General features: G+C 43.2%; 1 protein-coding gene across 3 annotated transcripts in view; it reads right to left on the reverse strand.

Annotated features, from left to right (window-relative positions):
* Dab1 (DAB adaptor protein 1) overlaps window positions 1–22797 on the reverse strand; it is a 1044113-nt gene that overhangs the window by 367733 nt on the left and 653583 nt on the right. The window contains exon 1 of one of the 3 annotated variants that reach the window (XM_050136297.1): window positions 958–1261. The exons of 1 other annotated variant lie outside the window; for it this stretch is intronic. The gene's annotated coding sequence lies outside the window, so the exon portion shown is untranslated. Of the gene's footprint in view, window positions 1–710; window positions 860–957; window positions 1262–22797 lie in introns of those variants that run through there. One more of the 3 variants, XM_050136296.1, reaches the window with a different exon arrangement.

Below are 22797 nucleotides of genomic sequence, written 5' to 3' on the forward strand. Positions count from 1 at the left end.
GGGGGGGGGGGGGGGGGGGGGGGGCGGGGGGGGGGGGGGGGGGGGGGCGAATGGTGGAGGGAGCGCGACAAGGGAACACCGGGACGTGGGACCCAAAGAAAGACTGCAGCCCAGCGCTTCCCGTGGCCGCGAAAAGGACTGGCTTGATTGGGATGGGTCCGGTTAACGGAGAGGTCGAGAAAGAAGCACAGCGCTGCTGCCGGGATGTAGAGAAGTGAGAACGCGGGTTCCGTGGAGCGGGGAAAGAGGTCGGACCCGCGGGCGCCACTAGCGAGGCGCGGAGGAGGCTGAGCGAGAACTCGCGGGTCCTAGAGTGGTTAGAAGACAGCCTGGATATTGCCAGAGCCCGGACCGAGGGAGGGAGGATGCAGGGGGTCCGGCAGCAGGCGAGGGTCTTGGGTAGACAAGCGTAAAGAGAGGGTCGCGCGTGTTCAGAAGTAGGGCGATGTTAGTGGGGACCGACCAGGAAGGAGATGCAGGGTCGCCTCCCCTCGCCAGCAAGTGGTGGGAGACGAGAGAAAACTGCGGCAGTCGCCAGTACACAGCACCTCGGGACAAACTCCCGAGAGACGCGCCCCGAAAGCCCTCCTCCACACCCGGGTTCGCGGGCCCCAGCCGAGCCACCCAGGCTCGCCGGAACCGCGTCCCCGTGGGCCATCAGCGCGCGCTCAACTCGGGGTCCGCCGCGTGCCCCCCGCCGCGCCTCTCACCTCAGCTCCCCGGAGCATCCTCCTCGGCTGCAGAAGCCGCCCGAGACGCGGCTCTCCATGCCCTGCGGGCGGCCGCACTCAAACGCGCTCTCCAGCCCGGGGAAGCCCGGGTGAGCGCGGAGCTGGGTCCATCCTCCCCGGGAAGCAACGGGCGCGCGTCAGAGCAGGGGGAGGAGACCGGCCCCCGTGCAGTGCGCAGACCCGCCTCCTCCCGTGACCCCCGCCCCGCGCCAGCCCAGCCGCTCACCTGCCAACTCCCGGCCAGCCGCGCGTTCCTCGCCCCTCGCCGAACCTCGCCGGCTCTCTCTCTCCCGCCGCCCGCGCGCACTCCGATAGCTTAGCCGAGCCGCCGCGGCGACGACGAAGAGGAAGAGCCAGCGAGCGGGCGAGCGGGGGCGCCGCGGCTTGCGGTCGCGCTTCTTCTGCCCCTGCGCTCGTCCCCCATCCCGGGAGTGGAGACGGAGCGGAGCCGAGAGCCTGGGGTCCCCGCCCTGAGGATCTCCGCGGAGGGGTTGGGGGGGGGCGCTGAAAGCGGACCTCGCTCCTCAGCAGCCGCCGCAGCTCCCGCCCGGACTCCTCCGTTTCTCCTGCGTCTGCTTTTAGCCGAGCCTCTCCCCCACACAAGTAGAGGGGGCGCAGAGCCAAGGGGAGGCTGTGCTAGCTTCTTGCCCCGCGCCCCTTGGCAGAAGGGGGCGCTCTCTCCCAGCCACCGCGCCGGCTTCAACCCACCTTTTATTGCTGTTTCCCAGGCAAAGTTGGCTTGTACCTGTCAGGATTTCCTCAGCTCTAGGCAGCCTCCTGTGCCCCCAAGGGCACGCGGGCCCCCAATTAACTTGTTTTCCCTAGTTCATTCCTAGAATGCAGGGCACTAGACCATCCTGTAAATTAGAACCTGTTGTGCCAAAGAAGGCTCTTCAGGTCCTGTCTTACAAAAGGTCTCAGAAACACCGAGTGGCAAAAAATAATTGGATTAGTCGGAAATTTTTCCACCCTGAGATTGGATTCAGTCTCGTCAATGCCGGTGTGGCACACGTGTCTCCAGAGGCCTGAATGCCAGGTGGGAGGGGCTAGTGTGAAAATCACCCGCTGCCCCCTGGGAGTCAGGTGCCCAAGAGCAAAAGAAGAGACAGCAACACTTGCTTGTAAAGTTTACTCTTCTTTTGAGGGGGCATTCTCCTGCCCGCCCTCCAGCTGGGTGATAATAAAACTAATGTGGTAGCTTTTTTGGGGGGGTATTTTTTTCTGGTAACTTCTGTTATTCACCCATGAAAATTTAATGATGCATTTAGGGTTATTACCTCTAGAGTCAATGGGCTAAAAATATTTAGTCTAATGCACTGCTGGCGGGGTCAATAGGTCCGTGGCTGGTTCGCACAAAGTCATCTGGAGACCCTCCCTTGCTCCACAAAATTCACGAGCCATTACACTTATCCCATAATAACAGCTTCTGTACAAATGGAGGCCCTGCAAACTTGGCTGTCAGGCACCTCTGGAAAGATAGCAATTTGCATAGAGACAGGGGAAAAAAACTCCTGAGGTCATTGGCAGGATACCCTCCACCGAGAAGGGCTCATCACAAGTGCCCCTCTGCCCCACAGTTTGGCAGAGAGGTTCCATTCTTGACAGTTCCTATCTACCCCTGGGGTGGCTGTCCGTCTAATGGTGGGACCAGGGAATCCCCACCGGATTCTCTCCAACTTTTACAAAAGTTCTAGAAAGTGGGAGGAGATGGGCACCAGGTGCTGCTGGACACCAGGTGCTGTTCTACACCCTGTGCAAAGTTGGGACTGACTAGGGACCACCTCCGCTGCAGTCAAGAAAACAATTCACCTTCGTTGTTTGCAAAGACAAGTCCTGGACTATGAGCAGACCACCGTGAAAATGAAGAAGTGTTAGAAGTTGTCTGGGAGAGGGTGGGAGGGTGGGGAGTGTAGGTGTCAGTCATCTCTAAGGGCTAGAGAATGCCAAACCTTGGGTGGTCCAGCATCAGTTCGACTTTCTACAGACTCCAGAACAAAACAACAACACAAAACTCTCAAGTTCTCTAGGTTTTAAGGACAATGTTGAAACTTGCATCCTGTTTGCATGCATTTGAAGTGCACATATCTGAGGTCTGACTGTACCTGCCTCCTGCCTCTTGTTTTCACCTGACCTGGTGGCTACGGACATCAGAGGGAACTGGAAAACTGAGTTGGCCAAGCTATACAATGTAATAGAATGTAAAACTCTCTCTTCAGCGTTGGACAAAGTCCATCTTGGAAGCTGGGCAGATTCCCATGAAATCCAGTGGGGGCAACAAGCCGCAGCTGTTCCTATCTCCAGCCTGGAAGGAAGTGTGATCTATAGGCGCAAGCTGCCCACAATCGGCCTCAGGGCCTCCCTGGCTAAACTGAACCAAATATTAAAGGGACATTTTGTCACTTCACTAAATGTCGAGAAATAGCTCATCTGAAAGATGAGGTGTGGCTCTTTACTGCTGTTCTTTGGAAAATACCAGTGTAATTTGTATTAAGTATGGCATAAAGAAAAAAATCAATAAATGTGCTCTCATCATCTACTCTGAGACACAGCAAAGTAATAGGACTAGTGGGGCCGTATATATTACATATTCCATTATAGGCAGTTTGAGATATTCCTCATAGAACGTTTATAACACGGACATTGGCTACCTCTCTGTGCTTCTATATTCTCAGACCTCCAGTGCTGGTGGAGAACACTTCACTCACGAGATTGCAATGAGCCTTAAATGAGATAAAAGTAGAAGGACAACCGCCCCGTAGACAGTGATTTTTCTTCCCAGAATACACCCCAAACAGTTCGCCTTGATTCTTCCAACATCAGCAGGGCCCATTCTGTACATCGAATCTGTGTTAAAGGCTCAGTCCATTGGACAGAGATGTCACCTGAGTAGCACAAAAAAGGCAAAAAGGTGAGCTCCTGAACTGCGTAAGTCGTCCTGCTCACGTGATTGACAAGTACTCATAGAGTCAGTTAAGACAACTGACCCATGATTGGAAACAAGACCTGAGGTCCTATGACATAAATCCAGTGAGTGATAACCACTGTCCCAAAGAAAATAACGCAGAGCCTTTACATTGCCTTCGTAAACACTATTTAAATCCCCTTTATTCCTATAATTTTCCAAATATCTGTCATGCTGGATGGAGTGTCATGGGCTCTGTTTTGGAGATCTTTTCTTATAGCTTTATTGTTGGGTAGTTGGCAAGTCGGTATATGTATTTAAGGTACACAATACAATGTTTTGACATATGTTCACATTGCGAAATGATTAGCACTCTCAGGATAATTAACATATTCATTACCTCACATAGTCACCTTTTCTTGCGTGTCTGATAAGCTCGCTGAAGATCTAGCCCCCAGCAATTGTCAAGTGCATAGTACATTATTATTAAATCTCCTCACCTCACCCAGTGGTAACAAGACCTCCAGAACTTAGAACAAAGGTTAATACCCTTGACACCAATCTGCACATTTTTCTTACTCCTGGGCACCACCATTCTACTCTGATTTTATGGCTTTGTCTTGTGTAGCTTCCATGTATATGAAGTCATGGTGTTTATCTTCCTGTGCCTGGCTCGTTTCATGTAGAATAGTGCAGTTGAGCACATCCATGTTGTCACAAACGGCAGGGTTTATTTCTTTTTAAGACTCAATAGTATTCCATTGTACAAGCCACACATGCCATTTTTTCTTAAACCATACCTCTGTCAGCACAAGCATTGCACTGATTTTATTATGACAATGACTATGATTTTGACATTGCCACAATGAACCTAAGTAAGGTCAGATATCTCCTTGAGGTAATCAGCTCATTTCCTGGATACATACCTAGAGAAAAGCTCTACTTTGGGGTTTTGAGGAACCTCCTTACTGTTTTCCAGAATAGGTAGATCAACTCCCAGTCCCACCAGCAGTGGACAGGGAGGGGGTTCCTTCTTTTCCAAACCTTTACCCATAATCATTACAATCTGCTTTTTTGATGCCAGACATTGTGGCAGGTATACAATCCTACCTCTTTATGTGTTTGGTTCAGGTCTGGGAACTTTTCTTTTACCTGTTGCTATCCAAGTGTTCTTACAGGCGGGAGGGAGGGAGGGAGGGAGGGAGGGAGGGAGGGAGGGAGGGAGGGAGGGAGAGAAACATCTGTTCAGGTCCTTTGCCATCTTGTGGCCAAACTGGTTATGCTTTACTGGCAAGTTCCCTGAGTTCTTTATGTCTTGGGTATAAGCCTTTTATCAACTACAACATTTGAAAGATTTCTCTCACTCTTAAAGGTACCTTGCCCTACCTTTCTAAGCCACTGAAAGTTTCTGTAGCTCTGGAAAAATATTTTAATTGGATGCAGTCTTTATGGTCTTTTGTTGACTATGCCTTTGGTGTCAGGTTCTTTTTGGTTTTTGTTTGTTTTGTTTTTATTTTTTTAAATCACTGTCAAGACTAAATTACCCACAAATCCCACCTTCAAATGGCCCTGGGATAAGAACTATGGCGGGGCTGAGAACAAGATGCTAAAGGGTCATCAACATTTGTACTGACTCCAGGGAGGGCAAGAGTGGGGATGGGTGATAGAGACCTCATTTAAAAAGGGGGGGATTATTTTGAAACACATTTAGGTGCCAGGTGAATGACCGGGAGAGACATTTGGAGTAGGATTTCAAGTCAGAGAAAGAGGGGTTATGTGAAAGAAGATGGAGAGTCCTCTTCAAGAGTGGCTACAAACGACCCTTGAGAACCTGCACCAACCACTCACTCAGACAGCTCTATCTGCTGTATTTAATTTAGCACAGAAATACTTGTTCCACTTTTTTAAAAAAGACAAATATTTTGAAAAAAATGTCGTAACCCCCTTACCAAGAAGCTGTTGTTTTCTGTACGATACACAAGTAAAATATCCAATTGCCACTTCTCTTCTGTGGTCGGAAAGACAATGAAAACACTTTCTGTGCTTCAGGAAACAGAGACTGCCCTCCTCATCCTACCCCAGCCAGCTTGATTCCAGGGAGAGGTGGCATGGTGGAGTGACTCGGCTTGACTCTGCTCTCCAGAAGCTATAAATAGCACCCCTTTCATTCTCAATGAGGGAGTCGGGATGGCAATGTGGGGAAGGCAGTTCTCCCGCCAATCTGCTCTTTGTGGCTAAACCCACGGTGGAAACAAAGTAGAGCGCCTAAGTGGCTGTCAGAGGGCTCTTAGGCTCCAATACAAACTCCCAATTTTTTCCACTCATAAAGTGGAGTGTAAGTGATGTTAGTATTGGGGGGGGGGCAGCTGGAAAGAGTGGGAAATGACTGAGAGTCTGGTGCCCATGGAGTGTCACAGAAGCACAGGCGAGCTGCATACAAGCCAGCAAGCATACATCATTGCTTCTGTACTTAAGGGACTACATGTTCGCGCTGCTTGCTGCTAGGGATGGGACAGGGGGATTCTTCCTTCTTGAGAAATAATACCTCGATTTGGTTTCATTGGTTTACCGTTTCTCTACCTGATTTTTTTTTCTGATAAAGATTGTATCTCTAGCCCAAAAAACAGACAGGTACAATGAGAAACATATCTCTTGGCCACAGCAAATTGGAGATGTACTAGGTACCTAGAGTAACGTGGCTGCAGAAATTAAACCCATGTATGACAGTGGAGGAAACATATTGGAGTACGAAGTAAAAACAGAGTTAAAGAGTAGTAGGAGGCTGGGAAACAGAGTTAAGAGGACTCTTGGAGTGTTGGGTTAGCCTTACCTCAAGACAGCTGCCACCTCCTCCATAGACTTTTCTGTCGTGTGAGTAAGGATATTTCCCCTTTCACTTGAGACAGCTTCACTTGTTGGAGTTTTGTTCACTTCAATAAAAATAATCTTCTATACTAAATATTAAGCTAAATACTTTCTAGACAGCATTCAGATTCATACTTACTACACTCCAGATAAAACGCTACTTACCTTAGCCCAGCATACAATACTTAGAGATAGACCAAACATAATTTGTATAAGGCTTGTTCACCAAAACCTACACACCCTAGATTTAAAAAAAAAAAAAACCAGCAACAACAACAACAAAATCTCAGGCAGACTCAAGAAGGTGGAGGGGTATACCATATTCGTGGTGTAGAGAAATCAGTATTGTTAAAATGTCAATGATCTTCAAATTGAAATGTGCATTTCATGAAGCTACAATAAGAGCTCCAATATGTTTTTCAAGGAGCTAACAGTTTTGAAATGTATCTAAGAATGCAGAAGAACGCAGAAAAAGGCAGAGTATTTTCAAGAAAGAAGAACAGCTCTAGAGGGTTCATCCCATACTGGTTTTATGACATCTTCTAAGTGGTAGTAATCAAAACAAGATGATTAAGACAATGAAGAGAAATAGTCATTAGAACAGAATAGAGAACCCAGCAATGAACAAGCAGAATTCAGCCGCTGCTTTGCCTTCCTCCCAAAGCTACTGTAACTCCAAGAGGTGACGACAGCCTTTAAGGGATCTTGCGGGAACAGCTGTGGAAGCAGAAAAGTGTTGTACCCCCACTTTGCACCATATGCAAGAACAAAAGGCAGAGCTGAACCGGTAAAGGTTCTGGATGATGTCAGCATGGAGGCACATGCCTAGTTCAGCCATGTGAGATATTGAAGCAAGAGGAGGAGTCTGAGGCCAGCCTGGGCTACATAGCAACCCTTTAAAACACAACGCTCTAGGAGCAAGCGCTAGTGTCTTCACTATTTGGACTATATGTTCTGTTTCCATGGAGAGGATGTGAAAAAAAATCACCGAGTATCACATAATAAATTTGGCTTAATCAAAATTTAAAGCGGCTGATTAATAGACAACATTAAGAAAATTAAATGGTAAGCCACAAGCCTGAAAGGAAATATTCACAATATGCATATCTGACAAAGGAGTTAAATCTTGAAAAACATAGAATATTAGTAATTAATAATAAAAAAGGCAACCTTATTAAAACAGACAGAAGAAAGATCAAAATATATATTTCACAAAAGAAAATGCACCAATAAACACAGTAGTGGAGAGGCACATTAGTAATGGGAGAAACATACACATAGTGAGACATTATTTCACGCTCACTAAAATGACTGCAGACTAAAAGCTGGGTGGTGATGGGGCTGGAGAGATGGCTCAGCAGAAGAGAGCAGAATTCAGCCCCCACCACCTACATCAGGTGGCTCACAACTGCCTATAACTCCAGCTCCAGAGAACCTGGACCCTCTTCTGGATCCTATGGGTACCTGCACTCAGGTGCGTATACCTACTTACACACACACACACACACACACACACACATGCACAAACACATAATTTTAAAAAATAGTAAAGTGACTCTTCAAAAAAGTCAAATGACATTAAATAATGGTGTTGAAATTGTAGATCTCTTCTACATTTTAGATTTGCCTGGTCCAATCTTATCAAGTTACACACATATGTACCTTATGAGCGCTTTTAGCATTGACATATGTATTTTCCTAGGTGTTTATTCAAGAAAACTAAAACATGCAGCTCTGTTAAAAAATTGGTAAAACTGGAAATAATCCAGAATTTCATGTACAGTAGAATGGCCAAAAGAGTCATAAAATCTTCATATATTGGCATACTACTATGCAAGAAATTAAGTACTTTACAGACGTGTGGCAACATGGATGGATCTTAAAAAAATATTGAGGGAAAGAGAGAGACCAGGACTAAGAGAAGATATTTTTATGCTTCCACCTATATGAAAACTAAGAGCAGGCAAAATAAATCTACAATGAGAAAAATTAGAAAACCAGTTGGCTCCTTGGAGAGGGAGTGGGATGAAAGGGGTACAGTGAAGTTTCACTAGTAATGGAATGTCATACCTATTCTATATACTATACTATATAAACACAGTGTTTCTATAAGCAAATATCTTTGTGAATACAGATATGCACACTTCAACATGTCACTTTCACTTTAAACATCAATTATTATTGTTGTTGCTGTTGTTTGAGACAGGGTTTCTCTGTATATCTTTAGAGCCTGTCCTGGAACTCACTCTGTAGACCAGGCTGGCCTCGAACTCACAGAGATCTGCCTGCCTCTGCCTCCTGAGTGCTGGGATTAAAGGTGTGCGCCACCACCACTCGGCTAAACATCATTAAGAAGAGCAGGTATAACACAAAAAATGGAGTAGCCAACCAGCCCTTACAACTGTGTGTGTACTTCTTTATCATGGCCCAACCTAGACACTTATGCTAATCATACAAGTGCTGGATGTATAATCATACTCTGCTCTCAATGTATAAAGAATTCTCTGTCATCCATAGCACCTGGAGAGCAATGGCTATGTGAAACGTGTCCTTCAAATTACATTAATATACCCATGATCAGATCAAAATGGAGACACCCTCAGGAAAATGAAAGCATTGCCTGGTGATGAAGTAGACATCATCAGAAGGCAAAGAATATCCTGGCACAGGAGTTAATCAGATAGAGATTAGATAAAGGCTTGGCAGGAATTCTATAGAGAAATCCAAATTCAAGATGGTAAAAGAGAATGAAGAAGGGGTCTCCAGCAATAAATCCTTAGGTTCTCCTTCCAAAAGCTGATATCTATTATTTTTTGAAGAATCCATGAGCTCTGAAGACATAGTCATACCTTAGATGACCATCTGCCCCTCTGCCCCATCCCCACCCACCCACAAGCCATTGATGCAGCCCCATGTTTATACTGGAATCTATCAGTTGTTCCGTTCAATTTGCATGAAAACCTCACAAGGAAAAAGTCACCACTCTTCCTGGAAACATACTGATGCAAATCACATTTTATAAAATATTTTTTTAAATAAAAAGAATGTAATTGCTCATTGAATTGTAATATGAATGCAAATTAACTTGCTGTAATTATCCTGTGCAATTTTCTACTTTAAAAAACTTACAAAATGGAAGAGACCTGATAAGTAATTTGAACTGTAATTCTTCATTGTGTTCCTTCATTATGCAATGGTTACCATAAGCAATTTGCTGTTTTAATGTAGGAGGTTTTTTTAGTTCGTACCTTTACATTGACAAGACTCAAATGAGACCATTCAATATAGACAGATCGCTATCCCCCTTCTCCACAAGTGCATTGCAGAAATGATCAAGATAAAATTAATACAGCATGAGGGCATTTGTGAAGGATGCTTAATACACTTTCATTTGGGAACCTTCATCCCATCAAGCATCTCTCTGCCCTTCCACCTATTTGAAACGATCAGGAGATTCTCAGCAAATGAGAATCGGGTCATCAGCATCCGTGACTTAATGACAAGACTTGGGCAGAGAAGTGAAGAGAAGGGGTTCAAGCCCCAGCTCTGGCACTAATTAATCCTGTGACCTTCCCCATTCTAGCTTTCTTTTCCCACATCTGTGATCTGAAAGGTTAGGCTAGGTGATTTCCAGCTTCCATTATATTCCTTACTCATGACTCTGTGGTCGCCCTCCTCTCCACAACATGAGGAATAGGAAATTAAATTCTTACTTAGAATTAGTGGCTGTCTGAATGAACAGCAATCCCTTTAGTTCAGTTATTCATTGCTAAAGAATGACTAATATAAAGATCATCTCTGACTATGCGAATGTGAGAAAATAAATAATTACCCATTTTGATGCTAATAATAATTTGTATGTGTGATTTCTTCCAATTCTGTTAACTACAAGGCATTGGTACAGAGAACTGAAGATCTCATTAAGCACACGGTGCCCTGGAAAACGAATGGGTCAGACTTGGACGCACAAGACTTAACTTTGTTTTTTAAGTAATAAACAAGCCTTGGCAATTCCATCCCTTAGACGGAATGTCTTCGCCTGCTTCCCTGGATACTATGAGAGTTTGGACACACAATGAGGAGAAAGGCATTGGGCCACCTGTATGTGCAAACGTTTCATCTGATCCTCTCAGCAACCCATGAAGTAACTTGTATTATCTCTATTTTCCCACGGGAGAAAATAGAACTTGAATAACTTGTACAGGGTCACAGCCTATGACACGGTACATAGGCTATGTGTCCAGAGGGCACATAGCATCCTTTTATCTTCTGGACTTCATAAAATCATGCGTAGTTATTTTTTTTCTCGTGACATCTATGCTCTTCTTAGAGAAAGAGAACAATTTCGTCTTTGTGCAGCTAAAAATACCATGAGCCCCCCTTCTCCTTAGCTGTGAAATAAAGGAATCATTTCTATAAGGGACATTCACTTGCTTTCTCCTCACTTGGCCTTACCCCACTCTTGCCTAAAAGTCTCAATTCCCAGTTGAGGAAGTATTCTCTGTCTGAGGCTGACATCCCCCTCCGCCTTGGCTCTGGATTGGAACCCACAACTTTCAGGCTGTGTCAGTTGATAGAGGATATCATCATGGCCACAGTGGCTGATCCACAGTCGGCAGGGAGGTCAACTTTGTCCAGGCAGAATGAGTCTCAGGAAAGAGGACAAAACATCTACAATTTTTCTTCTTCTTAAAAAAAGTTCTTTCAATAGAAAAATGGAGTGCAGACCTAAACAGAGAACTCTGAAGAGATGAATCTAAAATGGATGAAAGACACTTAAGGAAATGTTCAACATCCTTAGTCATCAGAGAAATGCAAATCAAAATAACTCTGAGATTCCATCTTACACCTGTAAGAATGGCCAAGATCAAAAACACTGATGACAACTTATGCTGGAGAGGATGTGGAGGAAGGGGAACACTTCTGCATTGCTGGTAGGAATGCAAGCTGGTACAGCCCCTTTGAATGTCAGTGTGGCGATTTCTCAGAAAATTAGGAAACAACCTTCCTCAAGACCCAGTAACACCACTTTTGGGTATATATCCAAAGGATGCTCAATCATGCCACAAGGACATGTGCTCATCTATGTTCATAGCAGCATAGTTTGTCATAGCCAGAACCTGGAAACAACCTAAATGGCCCTCGACCGAAGAATGAATAAGGAAAATGTGGTACATTTACACAATGGAGAACTACATAGCAGAAAAAAATGACATCTTGGGTTTTGCAGGAAAATGGATGGAGCTAGAAAACATTTTGAGTGAGGTAACCCAGACACAGAAAGACAATTATCACATGTACTCATTCATAAGTGATTTTTAAACATAAAGCAAAGAAAACCATCCTACAAACCACAATCCCAGAGAATTTAGACAACAATGAGGACACTAAGAGAAACTTACATAGATCTAATCTACATGGGAAGTAGAAAGTAGAAAACAGCAAGATCTCCTGAGTAAATTGGGAGCATGGGGACCTTGGACGAGGGCTGGAGTGGGGAGGCGAGAGGAAGGGAGGGGAGCAGAGAAAAATGGAGAGCTCAATAAAAATCAATAAAAAAAGTTCTTTTCATGCTGAGGATCAAATCCAGCATCTTGGGCATGCTGACCAAGTGTTCTACCATTGAGCTACATCCCTAACCCTTTTCTGAATTTTAACAAAGAGGAATATAACCCAAGGAGCAACATCTTACAGTCTGAAGAGAGGAGAACAAATCAAAGAGATGGGAAGACATTTTATTCCTTTTGTACTATTGAGTCATGGCCTAGAGGCACCACCTCCTTAACAAAAATTAGGCCATGGTCTTTTTCAACACCTAAGCCTGTGTTGGATACAACTTTTCTTACTTTCTACCAAGACTTGGTGACAAGTGTTTAGAAAGATCTAAGTAAGTTGTGAGTCAAATCGAATCAGCTTCAATCATGTGGTGGTTATGTTCACTTGACCATGGAAGTGAAAGGTTGAAGTGATCACCTTTCACAAGCCCAATGCCTGAATCTCTTGGATAAATGGTATGTAAAATAAATGGAAAAAAGATTTTTAAATAAAAAAAAAACAAAAGATGTCTACAGTGAAAGAGTTTCTGCTGCAGCTTTGCTGCTTCATTTCCTAGCAAGTTCACTCACACAGAATCACACCAAATCCCGGCCCTTCCGTGGCCTTTACTTGCTTGCCTCCACACTATACTTCTTCAGGATTCCCCTTCCTGGATCTCATTTATTACAGTTCTTTCCAAGCTGAAGTCTAGTTTAAGTGAATCTCCTCTGACCTTTTTCTTTGTTTCCCTTCTTGTCTTGTAGTGTGGCTGCCTGCTTACAGTCTTGACTCCTGCCCAGTCTTGGAGCAATTTTCTACATGGTTGGTTCCCCTCTGCAATTGTAATCTCCCAGAGAAGATGTTAAGCTCCTTATAAATGAAGATAGGGCTGGTGGTAACATCTGCCACAGCACCAGTGTCCAAGTCCGTTTGGTCAATGTGACCATAAGTCTTCATCAGTAAACATCAATCAAGAGAATGTGAAAACATGGGAACGCCTTCCAGTCAGGATGCCTGGACTATAATCCAACTAGAGTTTATGAAGAAACACAGAGCAAAGAGGACAATGACAGAGCAAAGGAGAGAAGCTAAGATGTAAGGAGGAACCACGGGTGATAAATAGGAGTATACCATTTAAAACTATAGCCTTGTTTCTAATATAGTTCTGATGCTGTGAGAAATGAATTTAGGAGTTCTGTTGTACTTATTGGACATAATAGAAATAATGATACAATAGAAAAGCTAATTCCAGTGTCTATCTTAACTGATAAATGAAATAATGTTTTAAGAAGTTGGTTGTATTCCTTGGCATACGTGAACTTAATAAGTCTGTGACATTGGATACACAATCCCACAGTTGTCATCCATTTGAACATGGATTTCTGCCTTGATTCTCATGACTTTCTCTTGAAAAAATGACCTGTAGGATAATAGGCCCTCATATTCCTGTATAAAACCACAAATACTTTGGCAGTTCTGATGATAATCCTAATACACACAGTTACTGAATGAATGCCCTAGCTCTGCTGAAAAAGCATTAATTTAATTGTCTGAGTGAGCTTCTTTTCCCTACAACCAGCAGCCTTTTACTGATCATAAAATTGCCAGGGTCCACATGCAAAGACTTGGGTGGTGGATCACAGCTGATTAGTTTCTAGACAATACCTACAACCATGCCACCTCCTCCTCCTCCACTCTCTTGTGTTCTTGAGAGGGAGAAAAGGGACAGAGATGCATCTGTCATGGCCAGAAATGCTGATGACTCTAGGCATTACCCTTGGAGGAGCGCTCCCCATGGGAGTGACAATTACCATGTGAGGATCTCTGAAAACTATTTTGGAAAATGCTATTCTAGGTGATTAGAATTTTGGGTGGGTGGTCCTTGGACTTCCCACAGGGCAGGGAACCCTGTTTGCTATTTGGGCTGACGAGGGAGGGGGACTTGGCTGGGGGAGGGGGAGGGAAATGGGAGGCGGTGGCGGGGAAGAGACAGAAATCTTTAATAAATAAATAAATAAATAAATAAATAAATAAAAATATCAAGGAGTTTTGACTACTTGAAAGAAGGGGCCAAAAATTTTTAATAGATGTATCATTGTGAGAGCAAAGAATGATATATGTCCAAGCCACTTTGGGTTCATGTGTTCCTTCCGTCTTCCCCTCACTGCTTGCTGCAACATACTCAGACAGAACACCACCACTCATGAACCTTAAGAAAAGAAAAGCATGACATCTTGGGCATTCATTTAAAAATACAATCAAGCAAGGATCGTGGGCATGTAATGTTGGTTCCAATATAAAGTTTGCACATACTGCAAAATACTAAATGATGACAGCTGGTCATTGAGGACTTCCCATGTCTGGATTTAGTGAACCATAATGTTTGCACAGTTTAAAGACAAATGAGTCGGTACCTCCTAATTGTGTGGAAAGTTCTGGGGTGGTCCTATTCTATTCGAATGGATTTGCAGTAGAAAGGTCTGGGTCAAGGGAAGAACTGAGATACTACTGTAACCAAAGAGTAGGGGAAACAAGGCCTTTGAAGGAGATGCTGCTGGGAGCATGAGCATTCACACTTGTCTCCATTGAGCCCTCCCTGTGCCCAGAACACAATGCTTTATACACCTACATGCTTTCTTTAGGCTTCTCCTTCTGCACGAAATGGCCTTTCTAAACATTTTACCTACTGTGGTGGTTACTCTTGTCAATGTGAGCAGATTTAGAGTCACCAAAGAGCAATGATTATAGTGGGCTTGTCTGTGAGGGTAGTTCTCGAAAGGTTTAGCTGAAAAGGGAAGACCTACCCTGAATGTGGGCAGCAGCATTTCATGGACCAGAGTCCAGGACCAAATAGAAAGAGGGAAGTGAGCTGAGCCCCAGCATTCATTTCTCTCTGCATCTTGGCTAAGGACACAATGTGGGCAGCAGTGTCACATGACATTGTGGTGAAACACACTCTCAAACTACGAGCCAGAGTAACTCCTCCTGCCTTGAGTGACTTCTGTCCATGACTTCGCCTCTGCAGTAACAGCGGTAGCTACCACACCCACCACACCTTCTTGAAGCCCACCCCAGATGTAACTAACGTCTTTGACCTTTAGCTTCCCTTACTCGCTAACGGTCCTCTCAGAAGTACTACTTGAATCTACTGGGAATTCCCTGCTGTAGTCATTTGTTTAATGCCTGCCATTCCAAAGCATCCTACAATTTTCTTTCACAGCTGGCCACAATTTATAACTATGTATTTATAACTATACATAAAATATAATTGAATTTCGTAATCACTTAAGTATCTATCTTCCCTCCTTAGATTCTGGATACCATCAAATCAAAGGAATGTTTTAGGTTACTTGTTATTTTTATTTGCTAGTTTGTTTGGTCATTAGGTGGGCTGAATGATGGTGACTCAGAATGGATGTCCATATCCTAACATCTGAAATGTGTAAATGCTCTTTAGTGTATAAGAGTCTGCCAATATAATTAAGTTATCATATTGAAATGAGAATATAATATTGGATTTTGTAGGTAGGTCCTTAATCCAATCTCACAATCACAGATGTCCTTAAATCACAAAAAGAGATTCAAGGAAGTGGAGGGGAAAAGTAACTGAAAGGGCAGAGACTGGAATGATGTGGTCACAAGGTGAGAAACAGCTGAGACTATCAAAAGCCAGAAGAAGCACGGCCTGGGCAAAGGAACACAGCTATGCTAATGCCTGCGCAAGTCCAAGAGCATACATACCTACCGTGTTAGGTAGACAAATGTAGTGAATTGTCACAGTAATGCTAGGAAACCAGTGTGCTCTGTCACCTATGGATTCTGAATGTTGACTAGCAATTATATCTCTAAACTGTTTTGAGATTAATTCTATACATATAAGTATCTTGTATGTGTGTATGTGTGTGTACTATATGTGTGCTTGGTCCTTATGCAGGTCAGAAGAAGGCATGGGATTCCTTGGAACTGGAGTTCATTATGGCTTTGAACCACCAGGGGGGTCTTAAAAACAGGTCCTCTGCAAGAGCAACACATGCTCTCAACCAGGGAGCCATCTCCAAAGCCTCCAATAACTGTATCATAAATGAACAAAAGAAGTGATCATTCAAGGAAGAAGAGTCATAGTTCAGTATTCATACCAGAAACTACTACCAAAGAGAAATCAGATAAATTCAAATCAATCATCAACTTGAGGTAATTGAAAACTTTTTACCAAATGGTAGGCACTAGACATTTTAGAGGTTATATGTGGAGAGGAAGAGTGTAGAGTAATTTAGACAACTCCCTTCTTTTATAAATAAAGATTACAGAATTGAGAAAGTTTATCTGACTAACCCCAATGTCACCCAGTTAGCTCGGGCGGAGAAAAGTGGCAATTGTTTATGCAATTCCCATACCAGCAGCTACTGCCGTGCCTTCCCCAAATACAACTGCATCATTCTAATTAAAGTCACTGGGTAGGTGGCAGCTATCTCCAGGCAATGACACCAGCATCCATTGTGATTAAACTAGTTAGTATGTGCAGGACCTCACTGATCATGAAAGAGATATTGAAGCCAATCTCGAGAACTGTAAGATAAAAACAAAAATTTTCCGTTCATATCCCAAGGAATCCAAGAGGGAATATCCACATTAGACAGGCATTTACTATTCTATTCCTTGATTTAATTATGATTTCACTTCTAGTATTCAAATATTGAAGAAGTTTATCAGGTATTATCTCTTCATTTAAGAATTTACCCAAAATATATTAAATGTGAGCCTAAGTCAACTCACTTCAGAAGTGAGGTCATTCCCACTTCATATATGACTTAGAAAATGCCATCTGAAGAGTCTCTAACAATTAGGGCTTAAGTTTAACGTGTAGTACATGGACCATGGGGGAAAGAAATCCACAAAAGCAAAAATGAACAACTGAAACATCTATTTCTATTAAAGGAATGTCTTCGATTACTTTTTTCCTCTTCTCTCTGTCTGTGAGAACAAACAGCATTCTGGAAATCAGAATATATCTCATGGTGTTACCGCCCTGTTGAGCCACCCATTGTCAATTTAGTCAGCATGAATGCCAGTGGACACCACTGTTTTCTCTTCCTACTCCAACAATCCATCTTTAATCCAAATGTACCACTACAGCACACCTCTAAAATACGTGTCAACGAAATGAGCTGTGGCTCTGGAGGTGGCTCGGAGGATAAAATCACTTGTCATGCAAGCATGAGGACCTTAGGTAACAATCCTCAGGACACACATAATGCCAGGGACTAGAGGGCACATCTAGAATCCCAGGACTCTGGCACTGAGATGAGAGACGAGGCAGGAGTATTCCAGGAAGCTCACTCAGGGACCAGCTAGCGTGGTGTACACAGCAAGAAACAGCAAAAAGACCTTGTCTCAAGGTGGGAAAAAAGACCACTGCTCAAGGTTGTCCTCTGACCTCCATGTGCAGACACATAAATGCACTCGTGTATATACACATGCACACACATAATACCCCCCCACACAAACTACATAGTGATTTCTAAAGCCTGACATGTTATTTTCTATAGTGACTATATCTCAAAAATCTAGTTTTATTTAGGGGAATCCAGAAGGTCATTTAGTCAGTCTCCCCACTGCAGTCCCAGCCCTGCATACCCATATACACCTCTGAATTTATCCACTCTTCCCTTAAGGACACTCAGGATGGAAAGCCTTTCAAATCAGCCCTGGATTCCATTGCTCTGAACAGCAATTGCTGATTCCATTTACAAAGTCTGCAATTTTTTGTCATTCATTTGTCCCTACATCACTTTTTTGCATGCCTTTTGTAGGATGAACACACTTCTCTAGACTCTTGGTGACAGACTCATAGAGAGCTGGCTCCGTTTAAAAAAAAATATTAGTCAGAATAATGGCAAAAAAAGGTAAACAAGTAGTTTTGCAAAAGCGGTGTCTTGCCTCTTATAGCAGAACTAGCTGCTAAGTACTTCAAAATGCCTTCCTCTGAGAGAGACATCTAGGGAGAGACAGCATCTTGCTCCGTTTCAAGAGAAAGAACGTAGGGCCCACTGGGACAAAGGTCATCCTGGAGCCACTGACTCACTGGACTGCCTTGCTACTGATAGGGCCTCTCCAACTTAATCCTTTCTAGTGGTCCTGGTCACTCCGTTAGCATCCTCAAAGGACTTCCAAAGAGAGAAATCCTTGTGAAGATTTATCGCTCTCCAGGCAGCTGTCTGGCGACTGCCCCTTACAGGAGACACTTCCTTTCATTTGGGCCCACACTCTCACTGTAACTGGCTCAATCTATCCCTTGCTTTCCCAAGGAGGAAAATTTGCTCCTTCCGTGGGCTTTATTTTCGGAGAGATCAATAAGAGGGCAAGTTCTCAGAATAAGATATTATATGATTTTTTTTTATGTAGCATGAAACTTAAATCTGATTAGACCAGGTCTATATGCAAACTCATTTCACCGCTCCCCAGGGCCTGTGGGGGTAAAACCAAGATTTTTAATCCGCGCTACGGCCCTCCAGGGTTAGCCTTTGCCGATGCTGCCACGGCATCTTTTATCAAGATCTCCACATGTCTGCAGCCCGCCAGGCAAACCTCCACGGCCTGAGGAGCCACTGATGGGCTCTTAGGAGAGGAGTGATCAGAATTGATTTACATTTTCAAAAACTTCCTCCCCAGTCCCTGCATGGAGCGGCAATGGTGGAAAAATTCACAGACAGTTTGACGTGTTTCCTCAAAACCCTCCTGGAATAAAGCAGGCCTTCAATTCCCAAGGAGATTAAAAAATAAAGAGCAAAACAACAACAAAACCCCACCTTAATGTTCATAATATTTCCTAATAAATAAAGCTGCAAAGAAATTCTACTATATTGACCATTACTTCAGTAAAAACTTAAAGATTTGCAGCCAGACTCCGTGTGTCCTCCCAGGGACCATCCATTAAGTGTTCTCCATTAACTGGGGATCTCTTCATTAGTCCAAAATTTCCCAGTAATTTAGTAGCTAGTGTAGGTAGTATACTATGTGTACTAGCCATTGAGGGCAGGCGTATATTGAAGCATACACCGATTACTGTGTTTTAGTATGGCTTCACTATGGAATGCTCCCTATAGGCCTGTGGGTTGAAGGCTTGCTTCCCAGCCCGAGGCGCTGTTAGGAGATGGTGGGGATTTCAGGCAGTAGGTCTTAGGGAGAGGGAAGAGGTCACTGAGACTGTGCCCTTAAGTATCTTGTCCCTTCCCTGTCTCTCTCTCTGAGTCTTGACTGCCATGTATGCGGGTTTGATCTGCTATAAACTCCCATTGACACCTTACTCTGCCTCATCATGACCAAAACCAACAGAGCCAGTTAGCCATGGACCAAAAATCTTTTAGACTGAGACTAACCAATGCTTCCTCCCTTATGACATTTATGTGGGACATCTAGTCACAGCGATAAAAACTTACATGTGCTTGGTCCTTATAGTTTCTGAGCTCATTATCAGGTGTGCTTGAATTCAGATATTAATTTAGTCAAGCAGTGACACAAACTCTATAATGAAAAAAGGTCTCTCCAGCAACTTGGAGAGTTAGAGTACAAACAATCCAATCTATAACTAATAACACTTGAATATTGAACATAAAACTGCTAGACCTGTCTCTTCTGAGGGATTTATTAATTAATAAATATTTATTTACCACCTGTTCTGTTAGACAACATAGAACAAGTGATTGAGTGATACATTGTTCTTACCTTCAAGCAGTAGCATGTGCCCATTTGGTTTAAAGCTTTACTGCATGAAATAAAAACCAATAGGACTCAGTTTGACCCATCCTGTTCCTGTATTTCCTATATGCTCTCACGTCAACCATCATGCACACACATGGACACATACATACACACACACACACATGCATGAGCACACACGCACACATTATTTTCTTAGTACCAATTATTTTTTTCTCATTTGTGTGTGTGTATGCATGTTTGTATGTGTGGAGTTGTGATGTGGGAAATCCTCTATATGTGTTGCTTTATTGGTTAATGAATAAAGAAACTCCTTTAGCCTGTGACAGGGCAAAACAGTGCGAGGCAGGAAAACTAAATTGAATGCTGAGAGAAAGAAGGCAGAGTCAGAGAGAGGCCATGTAGTCCCCTCCCACAAACACACAGGAGACAGATGCTGTCAGATGCCAGAAGGAACTTTACCTGGTAAGCCATGGCCACGTGGCAACACATAGATTAATGGAGATGGGGTAGTTTAAGATGTAAGAGCTAACCAGTCAGAAGCTAGAGCTAATAGGCCAAGCAGTGATTTAAATAATAAAGTTTCTGTGTGATTATTTAGTGGTCTGGGCAGCCGGAAAGGAGCAAGCAGCTTCTTGTGCATGTGGCGCATGTGGATGGGTGCACAAGCATGAATTGCATGTATGTGTGGAGGTCTGACTTTACTGCTGGGAATCTTCCTTGATACTATGCTACCCTGTCCTTTGAGGAAAGGTTTCTCAATCAAACCCAGAGCTTGCTGATACAGCTAGTCTGGCTAGTTACCTAGCTCCAGGAATCCCCTGACTCTATTTTTTCCAGGCTAGAATTACAAGCAAGGTGCCTCACTAACCCAGACTTTATGTGGGTTTTGGGAATCCAAACTTAATTCCTCTACTTTACATAAGTGATTTAACCACTGATCCACCTCCCCAGACCTCACAGAAACTATCTCATGCTCCAAATACTGGCTAGGTTTTCATCTTCCCAAGTTTGAGCTTAGGTTCACTGTCCTATAGTCTCACTTCTGTGTATATTATGATATTACAACCTGCATTTTTGTTCGCTTCTGAGTGACAACCGTTTAAATTTTTCTTCAATAAACATTTTGTACCACTTGGTTAGGTGTCTTGATGCTATCACTGAGAGTCAAAAGAAAAGGAACCTCCATTCCTGCCACATTATTACATGTTGCCACACATCAGCCCAATGTGACTCTGCCCAATTTCAAAGGGGGACTGCCTAAGCGTAAGAAACAAGCAAAACGACTTCTTCTACAACCTTCCTACACATGTGAGAACAAGGGAACTCTGACTCACATGCCACTTCAGCTGGAGTGTTTGTACTCTGCTTTATGACTTTGGTCTTTTTATGACTTTATTAAATGTGTGAAGAAATGATAAATGATTATTCAGGAGCCTTAGGAGACACTTTACCAGTCTTACCAGTGGCTAGAAAATACTTATTAAATGTCATTGACTATATTTCTAAATCCAATTTATGAAAATAATACATATTCGACATTATGTATTATTATAACTGTTGTTTTTCTTCAATTCTAGAAATGTTCAGATAATTAAATTTATGGCAGTCTCTGACTATAACAACTGGTAAAATAATGGCCAGCAAGACATTGTCTTAAATTCACATTAAAACATAAATAACCAACAGAGACGCTATTTTATAAATAAAGCTTTTGTTGTATAGCAATGTCCCCCAAATTTGGGCCTGTTAAAACCAAAGAAGTAAACAAAACTTAGAAGGCCGAGGAAGTTCCTGAAATTTACAAGATCCACAAGGCCTCTTCCCAAGACCAAATAGGCAGTTTAACATTTGTTGGGGAAGGCAAGACTCTTAAACTTGTGAAGCTGTCAGGAAACTCTAAAGATATGGCTCCCATTAGAGCTCACCCATGGTTGAATGTGCTGTTTGACAATGCAGCTGCTTTTGAGTTATCTATGCCCCTGTGAGCAACCACAAGTCTATACTTTTTAAAGTAAGTCTGATAATCACCGGTTTAGCTCGCTAGACTTGCGTGGTTCATTTCTTGGGTCTGTTGTTGGTGTCCCATCTGGGGTGAATAGACATTTGTTTACATCTCCTCACTGAAAGTCACAGAACAGCTTTGGAAAGCAGGTAGACAAAGAAGAGGCCCCACTAGATTCTGAACTAAAGGAAAGTCAGGAAAAAACACGATGCTATCAAGGGAGCTCTTGCCTAATGGACAAGGCGACTTATGGTGGGCCTTTGGTTGGATGAAAGATAAAAGAAAAGAAGAGATACATATTTCTATTTGTTAAAAAGAACAGTAAATTTGGAATCACCGTCCTGGGTTTTTATTTGACCATTCACTTCAAATTACCTTACTCTGTAGGTAGGAAGAGGCACGCTTCAATGAGCAAAGTTATTGATTAAAAAAAAAATGGTAGTGACTTCTTGTGCTACAACTTCACAGAGAATGAGGCTATAATAATAATGACATTGATCAAAGGCTGCAATATGTGGGACATTCAGGGCAGGGCCAGTGTTTACTGTGGTATGGGCCTCAAAGGAGCTTCAAACCAGAGAAAAACCAATTCACAACTCATAAACATATGTGTCTGTGGATATAACAAATGATTTCATCTCATACTTTTCAAAGAATGAACTTCAACTTTCTAAACACATGTTTTCAGATTAAAATGAAATGAAGAGATTGTCCCTTTATATTCTTCAAGATTATTACTAAGAACTGACCTCGTGCTGTGTATTAGACATGCTCCGTACCCTAGTCACTGCATGTGATATATGCTTCCTTTAGAACACATAAAGGCTTTTTATTTATTTTAGTTACATTCACAGTGGGTTTGTGCACATGAGTGTAGGGCCCATGGATTCCAGAAGAGGGCGTCAGATTCCTAGAGCTAGAGTTATAGTTCGTGTTGACTGCTGAGGAGAGAACTTTGTTCACCTACAAAACAAGATGTGGAGCATTTCCTACAACTATGTTCATAATAGCGCTATTCATAATAACCAGAACCTGGAAACAAC

The sequence above is a fragment of the Alexandromys fortis genome, unplaced genomic scaffold (assembly GCF_014885135.2).
Source record: "Alexandromys fortis isolate MF-2015 unplaced genomic scaffold, M_Fortis_MF-2015_v1.1 scaffold_13, whole genome shotgun sequence".
NCBI lineage: Eukaryota > Metazoa > Chordata > Mammalia > Rodentia > Cricetidae > Alexandromys > Alexandromys fortis.